Below are 18,461 nucleotides of genomic sequence, written 5' to 3'. Positions count from 1 at the left end.
ATATTGCCATTTGTTAATTATTTTCTAGCTATTTTGTAGATCATTTCTTCTTTTCATACTTCTTTGGTTCCTTTCTCTTGTTTTCTCTGCTAAAAGTTTTTGTTTTGTGCTTACTATGGGTTTACACAAAACATCTTATATTTATAACAGGTTATTTTAAACTGGTAGCAACTTAATTTTCACCATATATAGAAACTCTATACTGTTACTCTTGCCTCCATTTTATGTTTTTAATGTTACAGTTTGTACCTTTTTAACTTGTGTATTCCTTAACAAATGTTTGTACCTATAGTTATTTTTAACCATTTTGTCTTTTAACCTTGATGTAAGTGATTTACACACCACCATTAAAGTATCAGGGTCTGGAATTGAGTACAAAAGCCTACCCTTATCCATGGTTTCCATTCCCAAGTTTTAGTTATGCACAAATGAGATCTGAAAATATTACATGGAAAAATCCAGAAGTAAACAGCCCATAAGTCTTAAATTGTGTGCCATTCTGAGTAGCACGATGAAACCTTCACATTGTCCCACCTAAGACATGAATCATCCCTTTGTCTAGCATCTCTAGGCTGTCTACACCACCTGTCAGTCACTTAGTAGCCATTTCACTTATCAGACTGTCATGGTATCTCAGTACTTGTGTTTGGTAACCCTTATTTTACTTAATAATGGCACCAAAGCTCAAGATGCTGGCAATTACAATAAAGAAGCCAAGTAGTGCTTCCTGTAAGTGAAATGGTGAAAGTTCTAGTCTTAATAAGGACTGAAAGAAAAATCATATTCTGAGGTTGCTAAGACCTATGTTAAGAACAAATATTCTTCTGTCCATGAAATTGTGAAGAGGGAAATAGAAATTTGTGCAAGCCTTGTTGTGGCACTTCAAACTATAAAATTTATAGCCACAGTGCATGATAAGTTCTTAGTTAAGTACAAAAAGCATTAAATTTGTGTATAGAAGACAAACAGAAATGTGTTCTGGTTGATGACGATCATATTTAAGACTATCTGTAGTTTCAGTCATTCCCTAGGGATAAGTAGGACTACTCCACTTAGTGTGTCTACCATTAGTTACATACCTCTAAACCACATAAAAAATGACAAAGCAAAATGAACAAAATGACAAATCCATAATTATAGATTTTAAAAGCCATTTCTTGATCATTTATAGAGCAATTGGCTGAAAATTCAGTGAGGATAACTAAATATTGAATGATACATTAACCAACATTACCTATTTGATATTTATAAGATACTCCAGACAACAACTGAAAATGTACATTCTTTCTAAATGTACATTAAACATTCAGCAAGATAGCCATAAACTGGGATGTCAAACTCATAGATGTTAGATGTTACTAGTCATAATATCTAAAAACTAAAGTTATCTATATTGTATTAGTGAACTATACAGAATTAAAGAAAAATATGCGATATCAGATTCTGGAAAACATAGCATTAAGAAACATACTTCACAATAACTGATTTTCAAGGAAAAGAATCACAAAAGCAATTGGAAAACAGCCCAAACTGAAGAAAATATGAAAATATGCAATAGATGTAGCTATGCAGTGAACCTGTGGAAATTAAAATACTTGTAAGTGCTTGTATCAGAAAAAAGAGAAAAAGGATAAAATAAGTTATCCATGCTTCAAAATAAAGAGATAAAAATAAAAATAAAATTGAATAAAAATATGTAGAGAAATAAAGTAGAAAATTAAAATTGGAAACAAAATAGAAAAAGAAGAAAGACAATAAAGGAAACTTGTAAGACCGTTTTGGAATAGATTGATGATTATGATCATCCTCTAGAAAAATGAGTCAAAAAATAAAAAGAAAGTACAAATGCCAAACACAAGGAATAAGAGAGGAAACGGTGGGCGGCACCTGTGGCTCAGTGGGTAGGGCGCTGGCCCCACATGCTGGGGGTGGTGGGTTCAAACCCGGCCCTGGCCAAACTGCAACAACAACAAAATAGCTGGGTGCTGTGGTGGGCGCCTGTAGTCCCAGATACTTGGGAGGTTGAGGCAAGAGAATCGCCTACGCCCAGGAGTTGGAAGTTGCTGTGAGCTGTGATGCCATGGCACTCTACCAACGGTGATAAAGTGAGACTCTGTCTCAAAAAAAAAAAAAAAGAGGAAACAGTATAGACATTTAAATGGTAATGTGAACAAATTCATAAATAAATTATAAAGTTTAGATGAAATGAACAAAATACTTCTAAGATACTACCTATACAAACTATATACACTCCTTTAGAAGACAGAGAAAGAAAGACACTTCCTAATTCTTGTTCTGAGGCTTGTAAAATCTTGACCCAAATCTGATAGTGACAAGTTAAATAGAGGTCTCTATCCCCATTATCTTAGAAGCAAAAATTACTAACAAAATATTAAAAAACAAATCCAGGATTATATAACAAATAATAAGTAAGTGATATTTCAGAAATACTACTTTGGTTTAACATTGGAAAATAAATATAATTCACCAAAAACGTAATAAGACTATATGATCTTATCAAGAGATGCTTACTCAGTTAAAAAAAAAAAAAACCTAATACCAATTTATGATTTTAATAAATGACTTCCAACAGCTCAGACTGTTTAAGTGGTATAACAACTTCATATAGTTTGAAGTGCCACAACAAAGCTTTCATTATATAAAAGCATGTTAAAGGGACAGAGGTGCCTACTAAGAGCATTCCCAATGCTCAAAGCTGTAGATGAGAACTCCCTCAATCTGAAAATGAATATCCCAATAACTATCACATTATATAAAAGCATATTCAGGGGTGAAATATTGAAAACTTACCTTCTGAGAGTAAAAGAAAGATGTCAAGGGTGTCAGCTCTCACCACTTTTCTTTCAGGTTATAGTGGTAGTCTTGTCCAGCACAAAGAGGAATTAAAAAGAAATAAAAGGGATAAATATTGGAAAAGAACTGTTACTTTCCTTATTCACAGACATCATGTATGTAGAAAATATAAAGGGATATATTTCAAAAATAGTGAAAATAGTGTGTGACATAAAGAAGGTTCTTAAATAATTGTGAGTTTACAATAATCAAATGTATTCCTATTTACAAGCAAGGATCTGTTGGGAAATGAAATTTAAAAGAAATATGATACATGAGGGTTTGTGGGGTGTGACACACCTCTTGGGGATGGGTCACAATTATAAGAGAGACTTTACCTAACAAACGTAATCAGTGTAACCTGGTTCTTTGTACCCTCAATGAATCCCCAACAAAAAAAAGGAAAAAAGAAAAAATAATAATCTCAAAGAGAAAAAAACAAAAACAGAAAAGTGTGGATGATCTACTTTGATCCTACACCAAACACATGGTAGTTTCTTAAGGATTAGCTGAGCTAATCTGAAAATTGTATCAATTAACTTTTTATACTTTGCTTCAATAAAATCCATTGGCCTATAAAAAAAAGAAATATGATACAGTACACCATTAGAATCAGAGATATCAGTACAAACTCACATTTAACTTAATAGATATAAATACATATAGAAATAATTATTAAAACAATAATTATACACAAGTAAGTATTGATGTGCAGATATGCTTGTTTAGTCTACTTAGAGCCTAGAAGTAGAAACACACTAACAATGACTCACAGAATCCAGATTTTTGTTTCTAATACCGTCCAATAATAAAAGTGTCCTTGAAAAAATGGCTTATTCCAATGCTGGAGCAAGTACACAAGATGAGCCTACAGCATCTCATAAGGCCCAAAAGGAACAAAGTACTACTTCTAATAATAGTAATAATAGGTTTATGTTAAAGGGACAGAGGTGCCTACTAAGAGCATTCCCAATGCTCAAAGCTGTTAACTATGCAGAAAAAAAGAGTTTGAGAAATTTGTACTAGCCTCTTCTGAGTCTTTCTTGGATACTTTACTAAGAAGAATGTGCTTCAACTCCATCCAGGTTAATACAAGGATGTAAAGTCTCCATTTTGTTTTTTGTGGCTGAATACTATTACATAGTACACATATACCACAGTTTGTTAATCCATTCATGGGTTGATGGGCACTTGAGTTGTTTCCATATCTTGAAAATTGTAAATTAAGCTGCAAAAACATTCTAGGGCAATTGTCCTTGTAATAAAATAATTTTTTTATTCTTCTGGGTATTTACTAATGAGATTGTGGGATTAAATGGGGTCTAGTTTAAATTCTTTGAGGCTTCTCCATACTTATTTCCAAGGAGGCTATATTAGTTGCAGTCTGACCAACAGTGTAAAAATGTTCCCTTCTCTCTACATCCGCATTAGCAATTGCAACTTTGGGACTTCACGAAGTGGGCTATTGTGACTAGGGTTAGGTGATATCTCAGGGTGGTTTTTATTACATTTCTCTAACAATTAGGAATGATGAGCATTTTTCATATGTTTGTTGGCCATTCACCTGTCTTCTTCGGAGAAAGTTCTTTTCATATCTCTTGTCCAGTGATAGATGAAATTGTTTGCTCTTTTCTTGTTGATTAATCTCAGTTCTCTGTAGATTCTAGAGATTCTTCAGTCATTTGTCAGATTCATAGCATGCAAATAGTGTCCCATTCTGAAAGCTGTCTGTTTGCTTTAGTTATTGTACCCTTGGTTGTGCAAAAAAGCTTGACCATGGTATTCCTATAATTGCCAAGGGAGTCTTCTTCATAAATTCTTTTCCCAGGCTGATAGTGTCAAGAATTTTTCCCACAATTTGTTTTAGTGTTTTTATTGTTTCATGCCTTAAATTTAAATCTTTTGTCCAACAAAAGTCAATTTTTGTCAGTGGTGAGAAGTGCAGGTCCAGTTTTAGACTTCTACATGTGGCTAACCAGTTCTCCTAGCACCATTTATTAAATAGGGATATTTTCTGCCCTAGTGTATGGTTTTGTTTGATTTATTAAAGATCAGATGGTGATATGTGGATTCACCAGAACTTAGATTCATTTCTAAGTTCTCTGTTCAATTCCATAGATCTCTATTTTTCTGCCAGTACCATGCTGTTTTGATCACTGTAGCCTTGTAATATAACCTGAAATCTGGTAATGTGATGCCTACAGATTTGTTTTCACGTTCTTCAAAATATGACGTTGGTGCTTTGATGGGGATTGCATTAAATCCGTAGATCACTTTGAGTAGTATGGACATTTTAACCATTTTGATTAATAGTTAAATGAACATGGCATGTCCCTCTATTTATTAATGTTTTCTGCTATTTCTTTTCTCAGAGTTTCATATTTCTCTTTATAGAAATCCTTCGTGTCCTTTGTTAGGTATATTCACAGGTATTTCATTTTCTTTGAAACTACTGTAAAGGGTATTGTGTCATTGATTTGATTCTCAACTTGACTGTTACTGGCATATATAAAGGATACTAATTTGTGGACATTGATCTTGTATCCTGAGATGTTACTGCATTGTTCAATCACTTCTAAGAGCCTTCTGGTTGTGATCCTGGGGTTTTACATGTATAAGATCATCAGTAAAGAAGGAGCATTTGACCTCCTCTGTCCTCATTTGAATGCCTTTAATATCCTTTTCTTGCCTTGTTGCATTGGCTAGGACTCTCAGCACTGTTGAATATTACTGGCAATAAGAAGACATCCTTGTCTGATCATAGTTCTTAGTGCAAATGCTTTCAGTTTTACTCCATTCAATATGATATTGGGTGTGGATTTGTTGTAGATGGCTTCTATCAGTTTAAGAAAAGTTGTATCTATGCTTATTTCTTTAAGTGTTCTTACCAAAAAGGATGCTGAATTTTGTCAAATGCTTTTCCTGCATCTACTGGGAGATCATATGATCTTTCTTTTTGCATCTATTTATGTAGTGAATTATGTTTATGGACTGACATATATTGAACCAATCTTGAATCCCTGGGATAAAAACCACCTGATCATGATGTATAATTTCTTTTAATGTGTAGCTGTATTCTGTTAACTGGATCTTAATGAATATTTTTGCACAGACATTCCTTAAGGATATAGGTCTGTAGTTTGGGGGGCTTTGTTGATTCTTTCCTGGTTTTGGTATCACGGTGCTTTGTGCTTCATAGAAAATCTTAGAGGAGGATGCCTTCCTTCTCTATGTTTTCGATAGGTTCTGCAATATTGGTACTCATTCCTCTTTGAAGTTGGTAGAATTCTGGTATCAAACCATCTGGTCCAGGACTTTTCTTTTTAGGACTGTTACTTAACATTGCAATTTTGGTGCTTAATATATGCCTGTTCAAAATTTCTAAATCATTGTGGAAGGTGGTATGATTCCAATTAATGGTCTATTTCCACTATAGAATAGTTTTCAAATTTTTGAGCATAGAATTTTTTTTTTGAGACAGAGTCTCACTATGTCACCCTTGGTAGAGTGCCATGGCATCACAGCTCGCAGCAACCTCAAACTCTTGGGCTTAAGCAATTCTCTTGTCTCAGCCTCCCAAATAGCTGGGACTACAGTGCCTGCCACAACACTGAGGCATTTTGTTGTTGTTGTTGTAGTTGTCATTGTTGTTTAGCAGGCCTGGGCTGGGTTCAAACCCACCAGCTCCCATGTATGTGGCTGGAGCCCTAACCACCAAGCTATGGGCACCAAGCTGGGGCATAGAATTTTGTGTAGTAGTTATAGATGATCATTTGTATCTCTATGGTGTCTGTTATTATTTTCCCTTTTTGTTTCTGGTTGAGTTATTAGAGATCTTACTTTTCTATTTCTAATTAGTCTGGCCATGGGTTTATTGATTTTATTCTTCTCAAAGAATCGAATTTTTGTTTCACTATCTTCTGAATGATTCTTGTGTTTCAATTTCATTTAATTCTGCTCTAATTTTGGTTATTTCTTTTCTTCTGCTGGGTGGCATTGGATTGCTCTTCTTTATCCAGTTGCTTGAGATGATGGTCCATCAGGTTGCTGACTTGTGCTCTGTTTTCTGGATGAAGAAATTTAATACTATAAACTTCTCTCTTATGACTGCCTTTGCAGTATCCCACAGGTTTTGATAGTTGTGGCCTCATTGTCACTTTGTTCAAGAAATCTAATAATTTCTTTATCTCCTCCTTGACTCAGCTATCAGTCAACATGACGCTGTTTAGTTTCAATGACTTTATGTGGGTATGAAGATTTCTGTTGGTGTTGAGTTCAATTTTTATTGTTATGGTCCAAGAAAATAGAAGGTACAATTTCAATTCTTTTAAATTTTGTTGAGGTTTGAGTTGTGCCTCAAGATATGACTGATTGTAGAGGATGACCTGTAGGCTGATGAGAAGAATGTACATTCAATTTTATTAGGACGAAATGTTCTGTATACATCTATTATGCCTATTTGTTCTAAGGTGTTCTAAGGTTGTGTTTAAGTACATTGCTTCTTTGTTTAGTTTCTGCTTGGAGGATCTATCCTGTTCTGGCAGAGGGGTGTTGAAATCCCCAGCTATTCTGAAGCTGAAGAATAACATATTGTTCATATCAGTTAGGATTTGTTTTATATATCTGGAAGCATTTAAGCTGGGTGCATAGATGTTCAGAATTGAAATCTTCTTGTGTCTCTTGATCAGTATATAGCATCCATCCTTGTCTTTCCTTATTTTTGTTGGTTTACATCCAATTGTATCTGCAAATTAGACTACAACTCCTGGTTTTTTACATATTTCTCTTTGCCTGGAATATTGTTTCCCATCCCTTCACTCTAAGTCTTATTTTATCCTTAGAGTATGTTTCCTAATATAGCAAATATTTAGCTTATTTTTGTAATCCATTCTGCCAATCTGTGTCTTTTTAGTGGGGAATTCAACCATTAACATTTACTGAGAGAACTGATAAGTAAGGTGGAGTTCTGTTAAGTCTTGTTCCATGGAGGTCTATTGATTAGTTTTATCCCTTGCACCATTGTAGAAGTAGGGTTTTGTCCTTTAATTTCTAAGCATGTTTACTCTGCTGATGGTCTATTATGCTGGTTGGTTTAGAACAGTGGTTCAGAACAGGTCTGAATACTTTCTATAGAGCTGGTCTTATTGAGGCAAATTTCCTCAATGTTTGCATGTTAGGAAAATGTTTGATTTCTCCATAAAAAATGAAACTTAATTTACCAGGGTACAGAACCCTGAGCTTAAAATTATTTTATTTAAGAAGGTTAAAGGGTGATGACCATCCTCTCCTGGCTTGAAAGGTTTCATCTGAGAAGTCACTGTTACCCTGATATTTTTCCCATTGTAGGTAAGAAATTGCTAATGCCTGGCTGCTTGAAGAATTTTCTCTTTCATTTTGACTTTGGCCAGGTTAATGTGTCTAAGAGTTGATTTGTTTGGATTGAGTTGAGAGGGGGTTCTGAAACTAGTATCTAGATCTCTGGGTCTCTTGCATGCTTGGGAAATTCTCTACCATGATACCATGAAGTATACCTCTTGTGCCATTTGGACTATCTTCCTTTTCAGGAATCCCTATAATTCAAACGTTTGATTTTTTTTTGAATACTCTCATTACTCTCTCAGGGAAAGCTCTGCATTTATTCTCTTTTTGAATGCTTCTTTGAATGATTGGGCTGAGAATTTTTGTCTTCAATTTCTAAGATTCTTTCTTCTCCATGTTCTACTCTATTTCTGAGACTTTCAACTATGTTTTGAAGTCCCTTGACTGCCTCTTTAAGTTCCTTAAGTGCTGCTATATCCTTCCTAATTATATCCAGATCCTTGGTGACTTTATCTTTAATTTCACTAAATCCTGAGACAGTTTTTGGACTTCTTTTTGGATCTCCTTTTCCATTTTCTCCTCAATTCCAATCATCTTATTTGCCATCCATATTCTGAATTCCATTTCTGATATTTTAACAATTTCTCTATAAATGGTATTTTCAGTTGTACCTCCACTAAAATTGGGTTGGCCCTAAATAGATATTGATAGATAATCTAATTGGAGATCCTCAGTCAGCATCCCAGAGTCCTAAAATTGACAGGGTAAGATCAAATCCAGAGGATCCAGGATATGGTGTGCACCACCCTTCATGTCTGACTGTTGAAATGAGTTAGAGAGTTTATATGCAGCCCCTCCCACACAGCCTCACAAAGCTCCCTTTGGGGGCTACAGCATGAAATTGTCTGAGGGTTGGACTTGCTTTCTTCAAGTTGGGTGTGGTAGCATTGGGGCTTGGACCTCCATTGAAGGTCATAGGCTAGGCTTGGGGAGTCACCCAGTTAGCACTGTTTCTGTCCTGATATCAGCCTACTCTCCACTCAATTTAAAAGAGTTGTATTTTTTCACTGGAGTCACTGTGGCTTCCCACTGGCAGCTGGAGGTAGGGGATCTGTAGACTACCCAGACTGATCCCATTCCCATGGTGCAAATGTCCATTGTGCAAATTCAAAAAGGCAAACTCCTCCTCTCCCTAGAGTCCTACTAGGGGACTGGATACAATGCAGCCATCACCTCTGGCTGGGGTACAGGATCCGCTGCCTGTACTCTGTTTCCTGGCACTTCCCTGGGAGTGATCTGAGGCTAGGTCTGTCTCTGTCCAAGTCGTCAGGAGGAGAGCTAGGGAGTGCCAGGCACAGATGCCAGGAAAAGCCTCTCCCGAGGGCAGGGGAAAGGTCCCTTCTAGCCAGAGAGAGACCAAAGAGGGGACTACACCATGCCAAAGTCAGTGTAGCTGACCCACAATTTCCTCTTACAGCAGAGGGTGGGTTGCATGTGGGTCACCAGACCATACAATGCAGAGGACCCTCAGAGGTCCTGTCAGACATGCTGAGGGAGAAGGACCCTTCTCTCTCTCCACCTATGGCCAGTTAAGAATCCAGCTGCTTCTAGTGAAGGAGAAAGTGGACTTTGAAATCTTCACTTCTGTGGTTGTGGTCTCTTTTGCCTTTTGCCTGAAGATAGGCAGACTCCCCAGGCTGTTTGGACAGAGACAGCATAACACCTGCCCAAGCACTGAATGTCTGGCTTCTGCAAGGGGCAGACTGCCAGGCAACCAGAGTGGATGATGGGCTGTGGGCTCAAAGCAGTGGAGGAAAAATGTGTTCACTTTTGTGCCACATCTCCAAAGGATGGAGATTCAGAGGTGTAAATGCCTAGGTGCAGGAGAACTGGGACTTCATGGCTTTCTACTGTGGAGTGAGATGAGAAGTCCTCTGTTCCCTGCTCACAGAAAGCTTACAGCAAGCTCCCCCAGGTGGGAGGGTGTCTCTGTTCCCTTTCTGCATGAGACTCTTTAAGTCTAGTCCCTCCATACCTGGTCTCTGATCTCTTCCTTCTCACTTACCCTTGTGGTTTGTCTTAGTGAGAATGCTGCACATCTTGACTTCTGCTCCTGTGTTCAACCCCAATTTCAACTGCTCCTCCATTGTGTTCAACCCCAATTTCAACTTCTCCAAGTTCACTTCAGTCCACTTTTTCTTCCTTCTGGACAAGAGCTTCTGGTGAAATCTGCCTCTAGTCACCCACCCATCTTTCCCCTTCCAAGAGAATTTTAAACAGTTGTCTAACAAAAAACATATACACAAATATCCTTACAGAGTAGAAACAGTCCAAATGTCTTCCTACTGATGAAGCAATGAATAAAATGTAGTATTACATCATTAAATATAAATGTATGATTTGTTTTTCTGTTCCATGCATACTCAGTGTATAAAACTTATTATTAATTGTTTGGGATTTATTGAGGGTACAAAGAATTAAGTTACACTGATTGTGGTTGCTAGGTAAAGTCCCTCTTGTAGTTGTGTCCCACTATACACCATGACACCCCATCCCCTTCCTCCCCTTCCAAATCCCTCATTCTTCTACCTAACACCTTGTGTTAGATCATCTACTACCTTCATACTAGAATTGAGTAAATTAGATTCTTGCTTCTACATTCTTGTGATGATTTACTAAGAAGAATGTGTTCCACATCCATCCAGGTTAATACAAAAGATGTAAGGTCTCCATCTTTTAATGACTGAATAGTATTCCATTGTATACAAATCCATTCCTGGGTTGGTGGACATCTAGGTTGTTTCCACATTTTTGGTGATTATAAATTGAGCTGTGATAAAACAGGCTAGTGCAAATGTCCTTATCATAAAATGATTTTTTTTTCTTCTGGGTAGATACCTAGCAATGGGATTACAGGATCAAATGGAGGTCTAATTTGAGTTCTTTGAGGATTTTACACACTTCCTTCCAAAGAGGTTGTATTATCTTGCAGTCCCACCAGCAGTGTAAAAGTGTTCCCTTCTCTCAACATCCAGGCCAGCATGTTTGATTTTGAGATTTTCTGATGTGGGCCATTCTCACTGGGGTTAGGTGATATCTCAGGGTGGGTTTGATTTTCATTTCTCTGATCATCAGGGATGTTGAGCATTTTTTCAAATGTTAATTAGCCATTTGTCTGTCTTCATCAGAGAAAGTTCTATTCATATCTCTTACCCAGAGGTACATGAGATTGTTTACTTATATAGAATAGAAAAGAAAATCAACAGATGAAACCAGTCTCTACATGCCATCTGATCTTCGATAAATCAAACAAAAGCATATAGTGGGGGAAAGAATCCCTATTCAACAAATGGTGCTGAGAGAACCAGATAACCACATGTAAAAGACTGAAACTCAAACCACACCTTTCACCCCTTACAAAAATTTACTCGGGATGGATAAGAGACTTAAATCTAAGACATGAAATGATAAAAATCTTAGAAGAAAGAGTGGGGAAAACTCTTGATGATGTTGAACTGGAGAAAGATTTTATGACAAAGACTTTAGCAGCCATCACAACGACAACAGCAAAACTTAATAAATGGGACTTAATTAAACTGAAAAGCTTCCGTAAATCTAAGGACACAGCAAGTAAAGCAAAAAAGACAACCTTCAGAATGGGAAAAGATATTTGCAGGGTACCAATCTGACAAAGGGTTGATAACTAGAATCTACAGAGAACTCAAGTTAATCAACTGAAGTGTATGATTTTTGAATCAATATTTTAGTTGACCATATCTCAAACAAGAAGCTATATAATTAATCAATGTATGTGTCTTAACTATTGACACAGTTTTGTTATCTTCATGGTAGCTTGTTTATATCAGCAGTGAAGAAGCCTGGAGAGTGAATGGTAATGAAACTGTGAAAGGAATTTTTCTCAGCTTCCCAATAATTGAATATTTTTTCCTAAAATAAGGGGTCCAAAGCCTGGAAGAAGTGGTAGTCAGGTTTGACTAATACAGTGGGTGACAGTGAGTTTCCAAATCCCCCTTCTGTAGTTTGAGCAGTGTTGTTTGTGTGACAGGTGGTTGAATACTGTCTCACAAGAGAATTAGCCTTTCTCTATGACCAATCTCAGCCACTCAATCACAGACATCCTCATAATTTTGGTGAACTGGTTGCAGTAGACATCTGCTATAATCAACTGACCAGGTCTCAAGAAGCAGTGGATAACATCAATGCTGGACCACCAAACAGAAACCCTTAACTTTTTTGATATATATTAAGTTTTAGACTGTGTTTCATCACTTCATATTTATCCAACCATGTGCCAAACACTTAAATTGTCAAAAATAATCCATCTTTCATCACGCATAACAACATGACCTGGAAATAGTTCGTCTTTATATCATGATAGCAGAAAAAGGCGAGCTTCCAGACAATTTCTTTTCTGATGCTCATTTAATTTATGCAGAATTCATCTGTCCAGCTACTTTATCTTAATTTGTTTCAAATGTTCCAATATTGCTGGAATAGTAACATCAAGTCTTGCTGCTCATTCATACATAAATTAAGATTGATTCACTTCCACTATAGCTTTCAGCTCATTTTTATCCACCTGGGTCACAAGTCACCCAAGTGGCTCATTTTCAAGATTAAAATCATCAGAACAGAAGTTCTTCAACCATCAGTGTTCTGTGTGTTCGTTAGCCACATCCTTTCCCAAAACTTTGTTGATATTTCAAGCTGTCTGTGCTGCATAAATTCCACGACAGAACTCATGTTCAAAATAACATAAATTTTTTACTTATCCACGTTTTCACAAAAGCTGATTTAAAAAAATTTGAAAGATAAACACAAAATTCAAGGTGGTGCCTGTTCCTCAGTGGGTAGGGCACCAGCCCCATATACCAAGGGTGGCAGGTTCAAACCCAGCCGCAGCCAAACTGCAACAAAAAAATAGCCTGGCATTGTGGTGGGCTCAAGACTGGTTTAACCTACGCAAGTTCATAAGTGTAATTCACCATATCAAAAAAAAAAGACCATATGTCCTTTCAATAGATGCAGAAAAAGCATTTGATAAAATTCAGCATCTTTTTCTCATTAGAACTCTGAAGAATATAGGCAAAGGTGGTACAGTTCTTAAACCAATCGAAGCCATCTACAACAAACCCACAGCCAATATTACACTAAATGAAGTAAAGCTTTTCCACTTAGAACTAGAACCAGACAACGTTGCCACTACTATTCAATATAGTGCTGGAAGTTCTAGACAATACAATTAGGCAAGAGAAGGAATAGCATTGCAAGCCTTCCTCAAGAGAATGGAAAGAGAGAAAGTCAACAACTTAATGGGACATCTCAAGCAACTGGAAAAGAAGATCATTCCAACCCAAACCCAGCAGAAAAAAAGAAATAACCAAAATTAGAGCAGAATTAAATGAAATTAAAAACAAAAGAATTACTCAAAAGATGAATGAATCACAAAGTTGTTTTTCTGAAAAGTTAACAAAATTGATAAACCTTTGGCAAACCTGACAAGAAACAGAAAAGTAAAACCCAGAATATAATCAATCAGAAAGACACAGGTGAAATAATAACAGACAATTCAGAAATTCAAAAACTCTTTAATGAATACTACAAAAAACTCTATTCTCAGAAATGTGACAATCTGAAGGAAACAGACCAATACCTGGAAGCATGCCACCTTCCTAAACTTAGCCAGAAAGAATTAGAAATGTTAAATAGACCTGTATCAAGCACTGATATAGCATCAAGTATAAGAAATTTCCCAAAAGGACAAGTCTGGGACCAGATGGCTTCAGACCAGAATTCCACTAAACCTTTTAAGAGGAACTAGTATTTATATTACATAACCTTTTCCAAAACATAGAAAAAGAAGGAAAACTCTCCAACACATTCTATAAAGCAAATATCACCCTGATCCCCAAACCAGGAAAAGACCCAATAAGCAAAGAAAATTATGGACCAGTATCTTCAGTGGATATAGATGCAAAAATATTCAATAAGATCCTAGCAAACAGAATCTAGTAACACATCAAACAAATTATACACTGTGAACAAGGTGGTTATATCTCAGGGTCTCAAGGTTGGTTCAATATACATAAATCTATAAATATAATACATCACATAAAATAAAAAACAAAGAGCACATGATACTCTCAATTGATGCAGAAAAAGCTTTTGATAATATCCAGCATCCTTTCATGATCAGAACACTTAAGAAAATAGGTATAGAAGGGACATTTCGTAAAATGATAGAGGCCATCTACTGCAAACCCCTACAGCCACTATCATATTGAATGAAGTAAAATTGAAAACATTTCCACTCAGATCAGGAACCAGGCAAGGTTGCCCATTGTCTCCACTGCTTTTTAACATTGTAATGGAAGTCTTAGCCAACACAATAAGGCAAGAAAAGGTGATCAAGGATATCCACATAGGGTCAGAGATCAAGCTTTAACTCTTTGCAGATGATATAATTTTATACCTGGAAAACCCCAGGGAAGCAACTACAAAACTCTTAGAAGTGATCAAGAAATACAGTAGCATCTCAGGATACAAACTCAATACTCACAGATCAGTAGTTTTTATATATACCAATAATATTCAAGATGATAAAACAGTCAAGGACTCTATTCCTTTTACAGTAGTGCCAAAGAAGATGAAATATTTAGGAATTTACCTAACATAGGTCATGAAAGATCTCTAAAAAGAAAATTATGAAACCCTGAGCAAATAAATAGCTGAAGATGTCAACAAATGGAAAAACACACGATGATAATGGATGGGAAGAATCAACATTGTTAAAATGTCCATACTACCCAAAGCAATACACAAATTTAATGCAATCCCTATTAAAGCACCACTGTCATACATTAAAGATCTTGAAAAAATAGTACTTCATTTTACATGAAATCAAAAAAATTCTCAATTAGCCAAGATATTACACAGAAATAAAAACAAATCAGGAGGAATCACGCTACCAAACTTCAGACTATACTATAAATCTACAGTGATCAAAACAGCATGGTACTGGCACAAAAATAGAGAGGTAGATGTATGGAAAAGAATAGAGAACCAAGAGACAAACCCAACCACTTATCATCATTTGATCTTTGATAAGCCTATTAAAAACATAAATGGGGGAAAGATTCCCTATTTAACAAATGGTACTAGGAGAACTGGATAGTGACCTGTAAAAGATTGAAACTGGACCCTCACCTTAAACCATTAAGAAAAACTGATTCACACTGGATAAAAGTTTTAAACTTAAGACATGAAACTATAAAATACTAGAAGAGAGGGTAGGTAAAATTCTAGGGAAAAAATGGCCAGGAGAATATTTTACGAGGAGGACCCTCCCTGGCAACTGAAGCAATGCCAAAAATATATCAGATTAGTTTGGATCTGATCAAACTAGAAAGCTTCTGCACAACCCAGAGCACAGTAAGCTAAACAAACAGACAGCCTTAAGAATGAGAGAAGATTTTTGCAGGTTATGTTTCTGACAAAGGTTTGATTAACTAGAATCAACAGAGAATTCAAACTAATTAATAAGAAAAGAACAAGTGATTCCATTTCATTGTGGGCAAGAGACTTGAACAAAAGCTTCTCTGAAGAAGACAGTAGCATGGCCTACACATGAAAAAATATTCATCATCTTTAATCATCAGAGAAATGCAAATCAAAACCACTTTGAGATATCATCTAACTCCAGTAAGAGTAGCCCACATAACAAAATCCCAAAACTACAGATGTCAGCATGGATGTAGAGAGAAGGGAATACTTCTACACTGCTGGTGGTAATGCAATGCAAAGCAATACAGCCTTTTTGGAAAGAAGTTTGGAAAATTCTCAAGAAACTAAAAGTTGACCTACCATTTGATCCTACAACTCCTCTACTAGGTGTATACCCAGATGATCAAAAATCATTTCACAAGAAAGAAATTTGCACCATAATGTTTATTGCAGCCCAATTCATAATTGCCAAGTCATGGAAGCAGCCCAAATGCCCATCAACACATGAATGGATTGACAAATTGTGGTATTTGTATACTATGGAATACTATGCAATTGTAAAAAGGACAAAGACTTTACATCTTTTATGTTAACCTGGATGGAACTGAAACATATTCGTTTTAGTAAAGTATCTCAAGAATGGGGGGGAAAGTATCCAATGTACTCAATACTATTATGAAACCAATATATAATTACCTACACATTTATGTGAATGATAAAACATAACTATAGTCCAGAAAGAAGAAGAGGAGAGGAGTTATAGGGCAGGGAAGGTGGGAGTTAAGGAGGAGGGAGGGTGTTTGGTGGGACTTCACCTATTGTGCACAATGCAATGGTACATTTCAAAACTACTCAGAGTAGAGTATAAATGTCTTACCATGACAAATAAGTAAGTAAGGTGATGGTTATTTTAATCAGTTTGATGTAAGCATTCCACATTGTATATCAAATCAACACATTGTACCCCATAAATGTACACAGTTATTATTTAATAAAAATAAATATATAAAATACCATCATCATTTTTTTAAGATTTGGAAAAAATAATTCTTCATTTTGTATGGAATCAGAAAAAACCTGTATAGACAAGGCAATTCCAGAAAAAAAAAAAAAAAACCATATAGCCATGGCAATCCAGCATATCACCCTACCAGATTTTCAGCTATACTACAAGGCCATAGTGATCAAAACGGCATGGTATTGGCAAAAAACAGCGACACTGACATTTGGTACCAAACAGAAAACCATGAGGTGAAACTAACATCTTACAGCCACCTGATCTTTGATAAACCAAACAAGAACTTACATTGGGTTATCAGACCTTTAATGTACTCAGTTATTCTATGAAACCAACTTATATTTACTCACACTTTCTTATGAAAGATAGAACACAACTATAGCCCAGGATGAAGGAGAGAAAAGGAGTGGGAAGGGAGGGGAGTGGGGAGGTTTGACAGAGGGACGGTAAACAGCGGGATCACACCTTTGGAGCATATTTCAAGGATACAAGTCAAATCTGTCAAGTGTAGAACATAAATGTCTTAACACAATAATCAAGTAAATGACGTGAAAGCTATGTTGATTGGTTTGATGTAAGCATGTCAGATTGTATAAAAAAAATCAACACATTGTACCCCACATATGCATAAATATATTCATGATCTATGTGTATATGACTTAATAAAAAAAAATATTACATTGAAAAAAAAAGTACATTGGGGAAAAGAATCCCTATTCAATAAATGGTGTTGGGAGAACTGGATAACCACATGTAAAAGACTGAAACTAGACCCGCACCTCTCACCCCTTACAAAAATTGATTCAAGATGGATAAAAGGTTTAAATGTAAGGGATGAAACAATAAAAATCCTTGAAGAAAGTATGGGGGAAAGACTTAAAGATATTGGCCTGGGGAAAGATGTTATGAAGAGGACTTTCATGGCAATTGCAACAACAACAAAAATAAACAAATGGGACTTAATTAAACCAAAAAGCTTCTATACAGCTAACAAAACAACAACCAAAGCAAAAAACAACCATCATATTGGGAAAAAATATTTGCATATTATCAGACAATAATATTAATCAGACAAAAGCTTGACAACTGGGATCTGCAGAGAACTCAAATTAATCAACAAGAAAAAGACTCAACAATCCCATATATCACTGGACAAGAGACATGAACAGAACCTTCTGTAAAGAAGACAGATGAATGGCTACAACATATATGAAAAATTGCTCATCATCCCTAATCATCATAGAAATGCAAATCAAAATTACCCTAAGATATCACCTAACTCCAGTGAGAATGGCCCACATCATGAAGTCTGAAAGCTACAGATGCTGGTGTGGATGTGGAGAGAAGTGAACACTTTTCACTGCTGGTGGGACTGCAAACTAATACAACCTTTTTGGAAGGAAGTATGGAGAGTCCTCAAAGGACTCAAATTAGACCTCCCATTCGATCCTGCAATCCCATTGCTAGGCATCTACCCAGAAGGAAAAAAAAATCCTTTTATCATAAGGACATTTGCACTAGACCGTTTATCATGGCTTAATATACAGTTGCAAAAATGTGGGGGTGACCTAGGTGCCCACCAACCCAGAAATGGATTAGTGGGTTGTAGTGTGTGTATATCATGGAGTGGAGTTCAGCTACTAAAAAAGATGGAGACTTTGGGCAGTGCCTTGGCTCAAAGGAGTAGGGCTCCGGCCCCATATACTGGAGGTGGCAGGTTCAAACCCAGCTCCGGCCAAAAAACTGC

The sequence above is a fragment of the Otolemur garnettii genome, unplaced genomic scaffold, assembly GCF_000181295.1.
Source record: "Otolemur garnettii isolate 467f Iridium unplaced genomic scaffold, OtoGar3 scaffold00101, whole genome shotgun sequence".
In the NCBI taxonomy this organism is placed as follows: Eukaryota; Metazoa; Chordata; class Mammalia; order Primates; family Galagidae; genus Otolemur; species Otolemur garnettii.
The sequence above is the reverse complement of the archived record's forward strand: the minus strand, read 5'-3'. Positions refer to the sequence as shown.